The sequence below is a fragment of the Chinchilla lanigera genome, unplaced genomic scaffold, assembly GCF_000276665.1.
Source record: "Chinchilla lanigera isolate Chin_1 unplaced genomic scaffold, ChiLan1.0 scaffold00008, whole genome shotgun sequence".
NCBI classification, from domain to species: Eukaryota; Metazoa; Chordata; class Mammalia; order Rodentia; family Chinchillidae; genus Chinchilla; species Chinchilla lanigera.
The window spans coordinates 13,530,508-13,543,559 of NW_004955409.1; the positions used below are offsets into that span (position 1 = coordinate 13,530,508).

General features: G+C 40.8%; 1 long non-coding RNA gene across 1 annotated transcript; it reads left to right on the forward strand.

Annotated features, from left to right (window-relative positions):
• The first annotated feature begins 685 nt into the window (after positions 1-685).
• LOC102004359 lies at positions 686-4,328 on the forward strand. The gene is made up of 3 exons (XR_259783.2): positions 686-773; positions 2,867-2,983; positions 4,290-4,328. It is a non-coding gene; the product is annotated as an uncharacterized LOC102004359 (long non-coding RNA).
• Positions 4,329-13,052: the final 8,724 nt, after the last annotated feature.

Sequence of the window (13,052 nt, forward strand, 5' to 3'; positions counted from 1 at the left end):
ATGTTTCCACCCCATTTTGTTTGAATATAGTTTAGAATAATCTTAGGAGGTTGGCTTATCAAAAATCTGTGGTTCAAAAGAAAAGCAGAAAGAATCTGTGGTCCATGAAATACCAAGTCCATTACAAGTCTTTCAGAGATTTCCACAACATGATTCTTTTTTTGTTTGTTTGTTTTTCTCCGGTACCGGGAACCGAACTCACGACCTTGCGCTTGTCAGGCAGGCGCTTTTGCCGCTGAGCTAAATCCCCAGCCCCTTCCACAACATGATTCTAATGGCCAATTTTGCGAGGGACCCTGATGGTGCTGACCTTTGCCCTTTGAGGAGGAGAGCTGCCAAACCCTTTGAAGAATTTCACTTAGTGCTTAGAGTTTCACCTCATTAACCATGCCAAAGTGTTGGGGTTATGCAATGTTATACCAAATCTAGGAGTCCATGGATTGCTATATGGAGCCCCTCACTATATCATTAAGAAAGAGAAAAATGACTGGACAATAACCATAATATAGAGTCTCATTATCACTTGTTTTTAAAAACTTCTATAATTTATCAAATACTCTCTCAGGCTTATTTAGACATGCAAACAATGTGAGTTGCTGAAGGTATTCCTTAAACTTCTTTGGACCTGGACTCAGAATCTCTGCCATCTGTGTTTTCCAGATAATACCATCCTCTGTGTCATCGAGAGTGTTGGTAAAACAGCATTTCCGGAAAGAACACTCAGCCACTACCTCTGGCACTTTTTTCTTTTATTTTTCGAGAGGCATGATGAGGTATGTTAGAAGGAATTTTAAAAGTGCCTACACAGAAAGAATAGAATTTGGAGTCCTCAAGAAAGAACTGCATCATGGTCGGTGGCTGGAGCATTTATTTGTTTTGGGGAGTAGAAATCTGAGGAACTTGAAAAGGCAAGGGCCTAACTTATTGTATTTTTTAAGACGGGAAATCAAAGATGTTTTGCCTAAAAACATTCTTCAAGCCACTGATACTGTATTTTAAGAGTAGATGAAAACATGCAGGCTACCAGAATTTCATTTCTACTATTTCCTGGCTGATAGAAATTATAAGATGCTTGTTGTTTTCAGGCAGGTTAAAATATTACAAACAAAACTAAAAAAGCATTCATTGGAATGGGTGAAATCTGGCAAATAGGATTTCATTTGAAAAAACTCGTGCCACTGGTTTAACTTCTGGTGTAGTCAGAAGAATCTCGGTCTTGGGGAACGAGAGGCTAGGCCACAGGCCCCGGATGTCTGCACTGGCTGCGGCAAGACATACCCATGCTCCGAACTTGTTTTCCCACCTGTAAATGTAAATGAATAAGCAAACGCTCTCATGGGATGGCTGAAACAGTGAAAAGAGGCATGAAGTTTTACGAAGGCAGAAAGGATTTTATCTTTGAGTTCTCTGGAGAAGAGACTTAGAAGGAATTCGTGAATCAGTGAATGAATATTACATATATGGCAACGTAGCCACGTCTATAGTGGTGTCTTGCCCTGGTGGGAGGTAATATATCTAATTAGAGGAGAAAATAAACCAAGGAATATTCCAGTAAGTGTGTAGAATCCTTTAGACTCTTTTCCATTTTGCCTCACTTCCTTTTTGGCTTTGGATTTGTCTTCTTAAATGCTACCAATTTCTTCCAGTGTGTAGTTGCTTGGTTATTTCTTTATATTTTAAAATAACAAAATCAACATAATCATAAACCAGGAAAGCTATTCTTATCACTCTTGAATTATTGGAAGTGTCATTTATTATAGATTTTTGGTACGTATTTTTGTTAAAATATTAAAATATACAAAAATATAGAAGTGAAAAATCATTATTTAAAATTCTACTGTCTAGAAAGAATTATGACTAACACCTTTTTTCTTATATCACTGGCAATAGAGGATACCTATTATTTTAACCTAAGTTTTCCCTTGATATAGTTATTTCTCCATATACTTAGACAGTCTTCACAAGTACTATTTATGATAAATGGGATATTACAATGTACTTAAGTAATCTACATTTCCTGGAATTTTAAGTTATTTTAAGTTGTTTCCATTTTCTCACTACTTTAGATATCATGGCTATGAACATCCTTAAATATTTATATTTATGCACAGTTCTGAATTTTTCAGGTTAAATTTCTGAAAGTAGGATTTATAGATTCAAAAGATATAAAAATCTTATTCTAATTTTGTTGGGAACATTTAAATATAGCTAAAAGGTTTACCCAGGAAGAGGTATTTAAAAATGAAAATGTTTGTGGAGCTATGCCTGCTTGGTCTTGCCTGGTGGGCTCTGCTAGAGAGGTCCTCCCCCTAGCTGAAGGATTTGTTTACTGTGCTGTGGGCTCATGAGTTGCTAGGACTGTCAGATGTTAGGACTGATAAGCCTCTTATTTATCTTTCATTTTCCATCCAAAATATTTGAACACAGTGTCCTTGCTAAATGACGGATAACTGTGAGGAACAGATCCCATTATTCCCTCATTGCATTCAGATGATGAACGAGTTAGAAAATGAATGCAGTGTGTGGGACCAGGGGAGCTGATTGTCACAGTATGAAAAGCCTTTTAGTGATAACTGCATACATGCTCCCGTATTACTGCCAACACCGCCAATGCAATCTAGTTTGAATGGTAGATGTACCAACTCCCATGTGGGACCACTGACATTTTTACAAACCACTGTAGCCCAGTGTCACTGCATTTTGCCAAGTTGCCTCCTCTCGGTGAAATCCAAATAAAACTAGAAAGAAGCTCAGTTTTCCGGGTAGTGGGAAATAGACAAGGGAAAACAAAGTGTGGATTACTCCCCCAAATTATAATGCAGACCTGCTGCAGAAATGTGTATTATTTTTTCTGAATGTGTTCCAGCTGAACCATAGGAAAAATAACAACCAAAGACCATAATGGCTCATCGGTGGATATTGTGTCCCATCTGTTGGTTCTACTAAGAAAGGCTCCAGGGTGTTGCATCCAAAAAGCTTGCTGGTAAAAATCCAAAATCTCCTCATGGCATTTTTCTGCTTCTGAACTCATTTTGCATCTCATTTATTAGGAAGGAAAAGAATGAAAATGTTTGCATGTTGTTATGCCTTTGTAAGTTTCAAACATGGCTTGATTATTTCTAGCAGGGGGGATGGGATTTTTTTCATAATAAGCAGCAAGAAAGGCTTTGTTGTGCCAAAAGCTTTGATTAGGATTCTTATCAAGTGCTGTATTCTTTGGTTAACTCTTAGGCATTTAATAATTCACTACAATTTTCATTAAGAAAATAATAAACCCATGGTCCAGGGCATGGTTCTTATTCTTGAAGTGTCAAGATTTGGGCTTAGGTCATATTTAATTTGTAAGAGCACCCTGGACTCAACACCAGTCAGCTATTAACAAGAGAACTGAGGTGCTTCCAGGAAAACTCAACTCAGGGGCTCAGTATCAAAACAGCCATCAATGCAGAAGGGAGAGAACTGGTTTACATGCAGTTGCTCTTATCGTTATATAATCTGGCCTGATCTCCTCATCCTACCCAAGTCTGAATCCCGTTGGAGAATGAACATAGTGAGAGAAACTAATCAAAGCTTTAAAAATCACCTGGGCCCTAACAAGAGCCCAGTTGGGAAGGCCCTATTGACCCGCAAGCCCAAGGCACAGGCAGAGCACTATAGGAGATTGTAGTAGTGTCTAGAGGAACTTGGCAGTGGGGGTCCAGCACTCGGGGGGCAGATTTATTGTGAGCACTTATGACTCACTCTCTGCGAACTTCTGGAGTCCTTGGTGATAAGAGAAGGTGCCATGAAGGACTGCGGATGTTGAAGACAAGTAGAATCATAACCCAGTGAAATTTGAACTATTTCTGTTAATATGCACTCATTTACACACTAGGAAATTAAGATCTTCAAATCAGTATTCAGTTCACAAGATGCTCATGAGAATCATTAAGTTAAAGGGTATTAATATTGCAGAGGCCTAATGCTACAGAGACCTGATATTAACCACACTGAGCTCTAACTATGAAAGAAAATCGGGGAGCTAGTCAGACAGAACTGTGCTGACGGGAAGAAAATACTTCAACTTATTTCTTCCTTCTCTTACAATGTGTACACATTGAGATTATGACATTTTCACCTCAAGCTGAGGAGCAGTTTAGGGATGTAATAGTGTGGTTGGCAGGGTGTGTGTGTGTGTGCATCTTAGGGATTCTCCTTACTTTATATATTAATGTGTTCAATCTTCATAATAACTTTATGAATCAGGAACTAACCCTTTCTTCCTTTCCTTTCTCTCTCTCTCTCTTCAGGGTCTTGCTATGCAGTCCAGGTTGACTTTGAACTTCCGGCAATCCTCCTGCCTCAGCCTTTGGAGTGCTTGGATTGCAGGCGTTTGCCACCAGGCCTGGCAGTTTTATTTTAAAGGTGAAGAAACTGAGACACAGAGCTTAAATAGGTTGTTGAAGATCACACGGCCGATAAGGTGCGGGACTGAAATTCCAGCCTGGGCACTCAGAAGCCATACTCTTGGGATCCTGTACAGATGCTCTTGGTACTCATGTCATTTTTGGACTCTATGACAGAACTTTGAGAGTTCTTTCAAAGGCATAGAACCTACAAACAGGTGTCTGTGTGTTGGTGAAGTGCTGGCAAAGGTGTAGTGACAGCAAATAAAAATACAAGTCAGAGACTTTTGAAGAATTTTATTTTTTTCTGAAGAGAATTTTAAAAATTAAAACAGAATGTTATAGCATCAACAAATGGGCATTAAAGATTCTTCAATCTCAGAGTCCTTTAATCTCTCCTTTTAAAGGTAAAAGCCCAGTGTATATAATCTCTTTCAAAGAAGAGCAGCCTGATTTAGTTTCCTACCCTTTGACAGGGTGACCCATCACTGTGTACCACCTGCTTGGCATGAAAAGGATTAACTTTGATCTGTGAGCTCTATTTTATAAATAGAATTAATCACAGGCTGCAGGGAGATGAGGTCATCAGATTTACACCGAAGTTTTAATGCGGTGAAGACACTGCAGTGACATCTGCTCATCTCAAAGGGTGAACCCTCTCCTTTCCAGGAAGGTATTTGACCTTGACTCCTCAAATATGGGTGTTTGTTCTTAAACAAGGGCAAGCCACCACTGTCTGTGTTACTTTTGAAAGGCGTAGAGTCTGTTAGAGGAACAGGTGTGTTTTCTTACCATTATTGCTGTTTTCCTTTTGAGACAGGTCTCATTACGTAGTCCAGGCTGGCCTGGAACTCACAGCAATACTCCTGCCTCAGCTTCCTGAGTGCTGAGGTTACAGGTGTGCACCGCCATGCCCGGCTCTTACCATTATTGTTTTGTCTGTGGCTGGGAGTATTGTGCATTGTCTCTTAGGTTATCTTTGAGCTCCTTGTCTTTGGCTATCACAATTTGTGTTGCATGAAGATTACAGCTGTCACTTACTATCCTCATTCATGACAGTAGGGGAAATAAATATTGCTTGTCCATTTTTTTCACTCTCTCTGGGTCCCTGTATATGAACTTGGTGATGTAATAGTAAGCTGTTTCATGGATGAGAATCCCTATTTCTGAAGCCTTAAGAGGAAATTTAGTAGCTATGTGTCTTTCCTTTGCTAATGTTGAAATAGTTTCCAACCCCCGAAGCAAACATCTCTGTATTACAAGATCCTTTTTAGATCTGAGATTTCTTCCTGAAGTTTGCATGTGTGTGTGTGTGTATGTGTGTATGCATGCATGTGCTCTCTCACACAGAGTTTGGAACTCTGATAATGACAGAATATCTAGAGACCCTTTCATATCTTTTGTAGTCCCATCTTTACTATCTTTAGCCATGCAAGAAAGCACGATTTATGGCTAGTCAGAGATGTACATTTAAGATCTTTTTTCTTTCTGGAGCATGTTGGTCTTAGCCTATCATTCACAGTGGGGTTGGGATCAGCCCATTCAAGGCTTTAGGACCTTCCAGGATGAAGCTCAGTGAATATGTTTGATCTGTGAACTCTTCTAGCACTCTCCAACTCACTTCAGGAGCTCTTAAACACAGATGAGAGTGAGAGAAGACCTATCATTTTGTGGCAAAGGGGGCCTGAAAGACCCAGGAAAACTCCTCTGGAACTTTTTAGGACTGAAATAGTCTCCTCAGATCTGTACCACTCAAGATCACTGTTTGAATATGGTTTATTGCCTCCAAAACACAAATTGGAGTGAAGTCTCCATGCTAAGGTATCAAGATGGTAGAAATTCAACCTAACTATAGTGTTTAGAGGTGGAGTCTTTAGGACAGAAACAGAATTAGATTAGATAAGATCATCGAGGTGGAATGCCTATGATTGACATGGGTAGCTTTATAAGAGGAAGGAGAGCCAAAGGACACACACACACACACACACACAACCTGTCCATCATCATGTCATGCCCAGCATACATGATGGAAACCCTGGCAGTGAGATCATCACCAGATTTGTCTCCTTGACCTTGGACCAGAACTCTGAAGCAGAATGAGCTTCTTTTCTTTTTAGCTTACCTACTCTATGACCCTGTGCTATTATCAGCAGAAAACAGACTGGTAGTGGACTCCTATGGCCAGTTTGGGGTGTCACTGGCCTTGTCTGCAGGGTTCTTGGGGCTCTGCACTGTCTGGGATACACCTTTGGGTAAGCAAGTGCTTCATGGGACAACCCCTATGTGTTTTGACAGTAGGCATAACATCTCTGGATGAGTCCAAGCTTGGTGTTAGTGTGGGTCTAAGGGACAGCCAGCCAGGGACCAAGTACTTCACAATGTTGCCTTTAGAAAGCACTTGAGCATCAGGAGCTAAAGCTCAAAGAATTAGCAGATGAAAATGTCAGTAAGTACTGTAGCAATGGCGAGGGCCTCAAACAAGAAGTCACTTGTGTACAGACCCAGTGAAGGGAATCGGACAAGAGGGCATGTTAGCTTGGGTCCTTTGAGAAGCAGACTTTAAGACGGTTCATTGTGACAAGTCTTGGTTGAGGTACCCAGTCACGAGGGAATTGTGAGAGAACAGGGAGAGGAGGGTGCTGACAGACCCAGATGGATGTGGGGGAGAGCTGGGAAACATCGCAGATGGCTATGTGGATCCAGACATGTTTAACAGCATGTCTTCCCCATGGCCTTTGGGGAGTTCTGGAGCCAAACCTCCCAGGGGCCGGCCTGCCTCAGTATCTCTGTCATGTCATTCACGCACTGGGAACAGCTCAGGGAATGTGATCTTGCTGTAAACATGGTGGTGTGTTGCAGAGCGCAGCGGCTGGGGTGCTAGGCAGGTCATGTTTCCTGCAGGTAGAGGTCTGCTGGATGCATCCTTATTTTCATAAAGGACTGAGCCTCTGTGCATCAAGAGCTAGGATGCACACAGGCTGCTGCTAAGACTTATCTAGTAGGAACTGTGCTGCTATGAACACTGGTTGCATGTATTGCTGTAATATGATGGCTTAACTCTTAGGAAAAGATCTACAAGGGGACTAGCTGGGTCATATGGAATTTTTAACTTTAGTTCTTTGAGAAATCTCCATACTGATTTTCATAGTCTGTGTGCCCACCCATACACAAATAGATAAAGAAAATGTGGTATGTATACACAGTGGAACACTACTTGGCTATAAAGAAGGATAAATTTGAGACATTTGTAGGAAAAATGGATGCACATGGGAAATATAATGTTGAGTGAAATAAATCAGACTCACAAGCTTAAACACTTCATGGTAACTGTCAGTTGAGTGGGGTAAAGTACAAAAAGAGCCAAATAAAGGATAGACAGATAAAAGGAAACAAGGAGATGGACCTCTTGCAAATGGGAAGGGGTCCATGACACTGATTTGGGGTGAAGAGGGAGGGGTATGGGAAGCAAGGAGAATGGAGATGTGTCATTACCATTACCAAATACTCACAATGAATGTGAATATTATATGTCATAAACATGAGCAAAGAACAATAAGAATGAAAACAAGAAGGGATTTAGAGGGAGCAGGGTGGGAAGGGGATAAAAAAAATAAGTCGTGTTGTGTACATGTACCCGCGCCCCAAGATGAATGTAAATATCATGCATTGCAAGCATGTATAAAAAAATAAAATAAAATAAAGTGAAATAAAATAAAATAAAAAGAACTAGGATGCTGGCAACCTAAGCAGCACTGTCTCCACCAAGGTGGAGAAGAGGGATGCTGGGTTTCCTAGCACAGGGAAAGGAGGGACCTGTTCCCACCGCTGAAGGAAGAAAGAAGCCGCACCAGACACTGACCTCCAGGAAACGGAGAGGGGAAGGAACTGGCCATAGCAGGGGGCTCTCCCTCCCCAGCTTGCCCTCTGCACACAGGAGCGGAACCTGCACTGCAGACCAGGCTGCCTCAGCAGGAGGCACAGCCACAGGGAAGGTGTGAATGGTGGGTGGAGTTGAGTTGTGGTGGTGAAAGAGATGCGGCAGTTCCTCAGTGACCTGTAGGGTGGAGAAACTTTGTTCCAGGTCAAGTTAAGAGGGCATCTTAGTGGGGTGGGCAGTGGCTGGCTTTTGTGGATGTAAGTCAGAGAACCGAGTAGATCGGGAGCTGTGGGTTCCAAGTGTGACCCAGTTGGGGACTTTTAGAGGCAGTCGGCGTTCCTAACTATGGAGAAGGCTCCTATCCTAAGTGTTATGCCAACAAAAGAAGTATGTTCATTTTCTTTTCTCCACAAGCACAAGTTGAGTCTGAGAAGTGACTGAAAACCAAGTGATTGAAAAGGGTGTGAACAATTATACAGGTGGAATATGGCTTGCTCAAGAGAAAATATAGGCAGAAGGTTAAATAATTTTCCTATCTTGTTTTGGGAAGAGCATGGAGTGTGCTAACAAAGAGAAACAGCTCTTCAGAAACAAAACACTTTTAGTCACTGGTTGGCAGCCCTTTATTTATTTATTTTTTTACTTAAGCCACAGTGAGCCAAATAAAGGGGAGCTAGCCAAATTAGCAGGATCTGGGTCCTCATTCCTGGAACTTGCTAAGAGAAGGGTATCAATCAGGCTTACTGAATTAGCATTTCACAGATAGCAGAGCACAAAGCCTTTTAATGACGACTTTGGAGCCTCTGAGCTTAGGCTTTTGACTGCCTGTTCCTAAGCAACAGAAAGATTGGCAGAGAATGTGTTTTGATGTATCATTAAATAAAGGCTGCACAATGCTGAAAACTGTGGGCAGAAATTGGGATAATTGTTTTAATTTTTTGGCATATTATGTTATAAAGTAAATAAAAAAATCCTTTGCGTCCTAGAAAATGTGATTGCATTTGTGTTTTCTCTCTTTCTTTCTCTATCTCGTTTTCAAGTACTATCATTTCTTTTCCTAATTTTCCTCCTGAAATTTAAGCAAAGCATTTCTCTTTTTTATGACAGCACTTCAAGCCTTTTTCCGGCTCTGTTCTATCATAGAAGACAATTGAATCATACACTGTAATAAGCAAAAGGGAACCGAGGGAGGATCGTCTAGAAAACTGTCCTCCTACCCTGACTTGGTCAGCTTCCTGAGCCTAGGACAAAAATACCTGGCATCTACAACTTGAGGTAGAACTTCTGCTTATGGTTTCTGAGGTTCAATCCATGGCGGTCTGGCTCCAAGAGACAGAGAGCTCATGGCAGAAGGTTGTGGTAGAGAAAAGCTGTTCCATTCATGGCATCCAGGAAGCAGAGACCAGAGAAAGACAGAGAAGACCAGGTATGGCCCTCAGCATCACATAACCCATGACCCACTTCCTTCCACTAAGGCCTGCCTCCTAATAGCCATTCAGCTGCAAACTCGGCACCCTCACAATCCAAGGAATCTTTTAATCTAGTGAAGGTGACAATCAAGATTAACTGGCGTACACCCCTTGTTTTACTTTTTGTAGAAATTTGGATCAGAGAGGTGAAGAGACTGCTGAGACTCAGGTGGTCCTTAACTTCCACACTTGCTTGGTGGCAGCTTTCCTGATGCCACAGAGGTATGATGACATCTTCTTTGAAAGTCTACTCTACGTTGCTCTCTTCATCGCAGTTGTCAGGATACTGTGTTGTGTGTGTGTGTGTTTTTAACTTGTTTGTTTGATAAATTCCACGGTGATTCTGTTCATTGTTCCACACTCAGAGCTTCCTATGGAATCTGACTTGTAATAAAAAATAATTGTGTGGGAAACAAATAGTCTAAGGCTACATGAAGAGTTAGTGCTGAACTAGGACTAAGACCTCGTTTCTTCTTTTCACTGTTAATGATTTTCCTTGACCTACTGCAAATATTAGAGAAATAAGGGGGAAATAACCACATTTGAAGATGTGTCTCATTCCAAGTGCACAGATCTCAGTGGTATGATGCAGATGATACAGTCTAGATAGTCATGTCTGCCTAGGAGCTACCTGGTCCTCACCTGTCCTTCTGCCATGGGCTGATCTACTTCATGTCTGACATCCTTCACTAAGGGACATGGCCTTTACCTTACGTTCTCCAACTTGCCTCCCTTGCCTTTAACAAAAGAACAAAGCAGCATTTCTTTAGGTGCTGATTTAGCCTCTGGTGACTATATAAATACAATCAGGGGTCTTAAGTCAGAGGGGTTGACATTGGAGGACTCGTACTACTGGTCCCTCATATTTACTCTAAGCTATGTCCTAGATTTCCAAATCTGAAATTTTGGAGCTCTCTAAGGTTTACAGTGGAGAAATTTCTAGTAAAGATTGTCTGGTCTATATGTTTTCTTTTCTCATTAATCAGGCTTGGATAAAGCCTTCTTAAGCCAGAAGTGATAAGCAGGCTTTTATTCTTCATAAAATATTTCAAAGAAAATGTTTTCTGCCTGAGTCACTCACCTCAAATTAATTCTGTACAATCTGGTTTATGTTCCTCATTACCCCAATGCCACCTTCCAGCAGCTACCATTCCAATAATTCAAGAGAGTTCTTTAGCAAAGTTTCCAGTGACTTCTAACTGCCAAATACAATGGGTAAAGTTTCGTTAGTCAATTATTGGCTATCTCTGTGATATAGTAGATCTCTTAGCCTTGGGTAAAATATATTGTAAGAACATTATCCTCCCTAGATTCTTGCATATCAGTATAGGCTACCATTGTCATAAGTTGCAATAAATTACAGCTAAAGAATTTTATTGGTTCAGATTCTCAATGAGAGTAAATATACCCTTGACAAAGAGCAGAGGACTGTGAAGGGATGTGAGTGCTCCCTGCTAAGTGACATGCTTCCCATGCTGTTGTAGACTCAAGTCTGTGCCTTTGCTAAGATTTCAAATAATTACTTGTCATGGAACTTGGAGTTGCTTGAATAGCTGAAACTAAGAAAGCTTGAACTACACATTCCAGAGTCTCCTTTACTGATGCTAACTTAAACTTCAAAACCTTTGCCTTCTTTGTGTTTTGGTTACCTGAGCTCTGTTTCTCCCAACTTTGTCTTTGCACCTGTTCCTTAAGCATTGCTTTCATGCAGTGTACTGACCTCAGCTGGATAAATTCTCTTGCGCAAATGGGTTTGACCACTCTGTAACTTCTGTGTGCTTAGTGTCAAATACTGGATGGTGCAAAATATAAGTGTGCTGGGAAAATTGTGTATACACCAATGTGACTTCTGTGCTATTCTAACACCATTCCTCCACATACTAATAATAATGAACTTGTAGTTACTATTCTTTTCTTGCTCTGTAGATCTATTCTCTTTGTGTCCCTAATTTGCCCTGTGGTCCTAAAGGCCCTTCTATGCTTTGTACCACCCGAAGTCCCTTACCATTCAGTCACTCAGAAGCACTGGTGGGAGATCAGAAGACAAAAGAAAAGAGAGGCAAGGCATTTATTCCCCATCCTTTCTCCCTGCCTTGCAGCAATCTGATGGTGGTGACCATTTTTTTTTTGTGGCCTCAAAAAATTAGCCATTAAATCATCTCCTACCATTCCTCAACTACCTGAAATATTTTTCTTAGTAGCTCTTATAATCTCTGTTGTATAAAAACCTAAGATGCTGTGAAAGTTAAGTGCAAGGGAAGAGCTCTGAGACCAAGCCCTACCTAGCCTTAAGAAGTAAGGACTGGACAAAAGAAAAGGGACTAATGAATAAGGCTTCAAAGAAACAGAGACACACAGAGACATAAAAACTAAGTTCTTCTTCTTCCTTTTCATTGTATTTTCCTTAGCGGCACCAACACAGGCTTTTAAAATTCAAGTTCATCTTGTTATCCTCCTTAAAACCTTCAATGGCTTTCTGGTATCCATGGAATAACATTTAAAGGTCTCAGTCTGGCACATATTCCCTTCATGTTGGGCTTTACTTACCTTTCTTTGGCATCATCTCCTGCTGATCCCAGAGCCAGCCCTAGAGCCCCTTAGATGCACCATAGCACATATTAAGCTCAGTGTTTTTCTCTCCAAAGCTTCTCCTCCTTTGTGTCCTGTTAATATCTCCACCACTCATCTGAATCCTGTAAGTCATTGTGGACCTTTAAAAAGCCTCTCTGAATTTCAGCATATGTAATAGCTTATCAAACACTACCTGTGAGAGAGACTCTGCTTCTTGCTACTGGAAAAATCCACCCTATGTGAGCTTTCAGTTTTGCATGCCCTGAAAGGCTTGCTTTATAGTGGCAGGTGATATATAAATTAGCCCAGGATCTAGAAGACACACATCAGTGAAAACAGTAAAAGTTTCCAAATAATTTGCTCCCCCTAGCTTTTCATGGTTCTTTTTACTGTGTCTTTATTTCTTTTAGAAATAGATTCTTCTTTCACAGTGTACGCTCCAAGAATGCTATAATAGAGATGGAGAACATTTCCATGACTGCAAGGGTTTCCATGATGGACCCGACATCTAGTGGCCTTCGAAGAAAATAGGAATAATCAAGAATTCAGAGGCACTTCACCATTGAATTACAAAATTGGCAGCTTTAATTTTGGAATTAAAACAGCCAGATTGTGTTCATTTAAAACGTTTTATATTGGCATCCCAGATGTCTTCCCCTGGGAACATTCTTAGCAATTAAAATATATAGATACATAAAGTGTAGAGATATATATTTTTAATTCAGTATATGTGGCATTGTTGTTTTTATG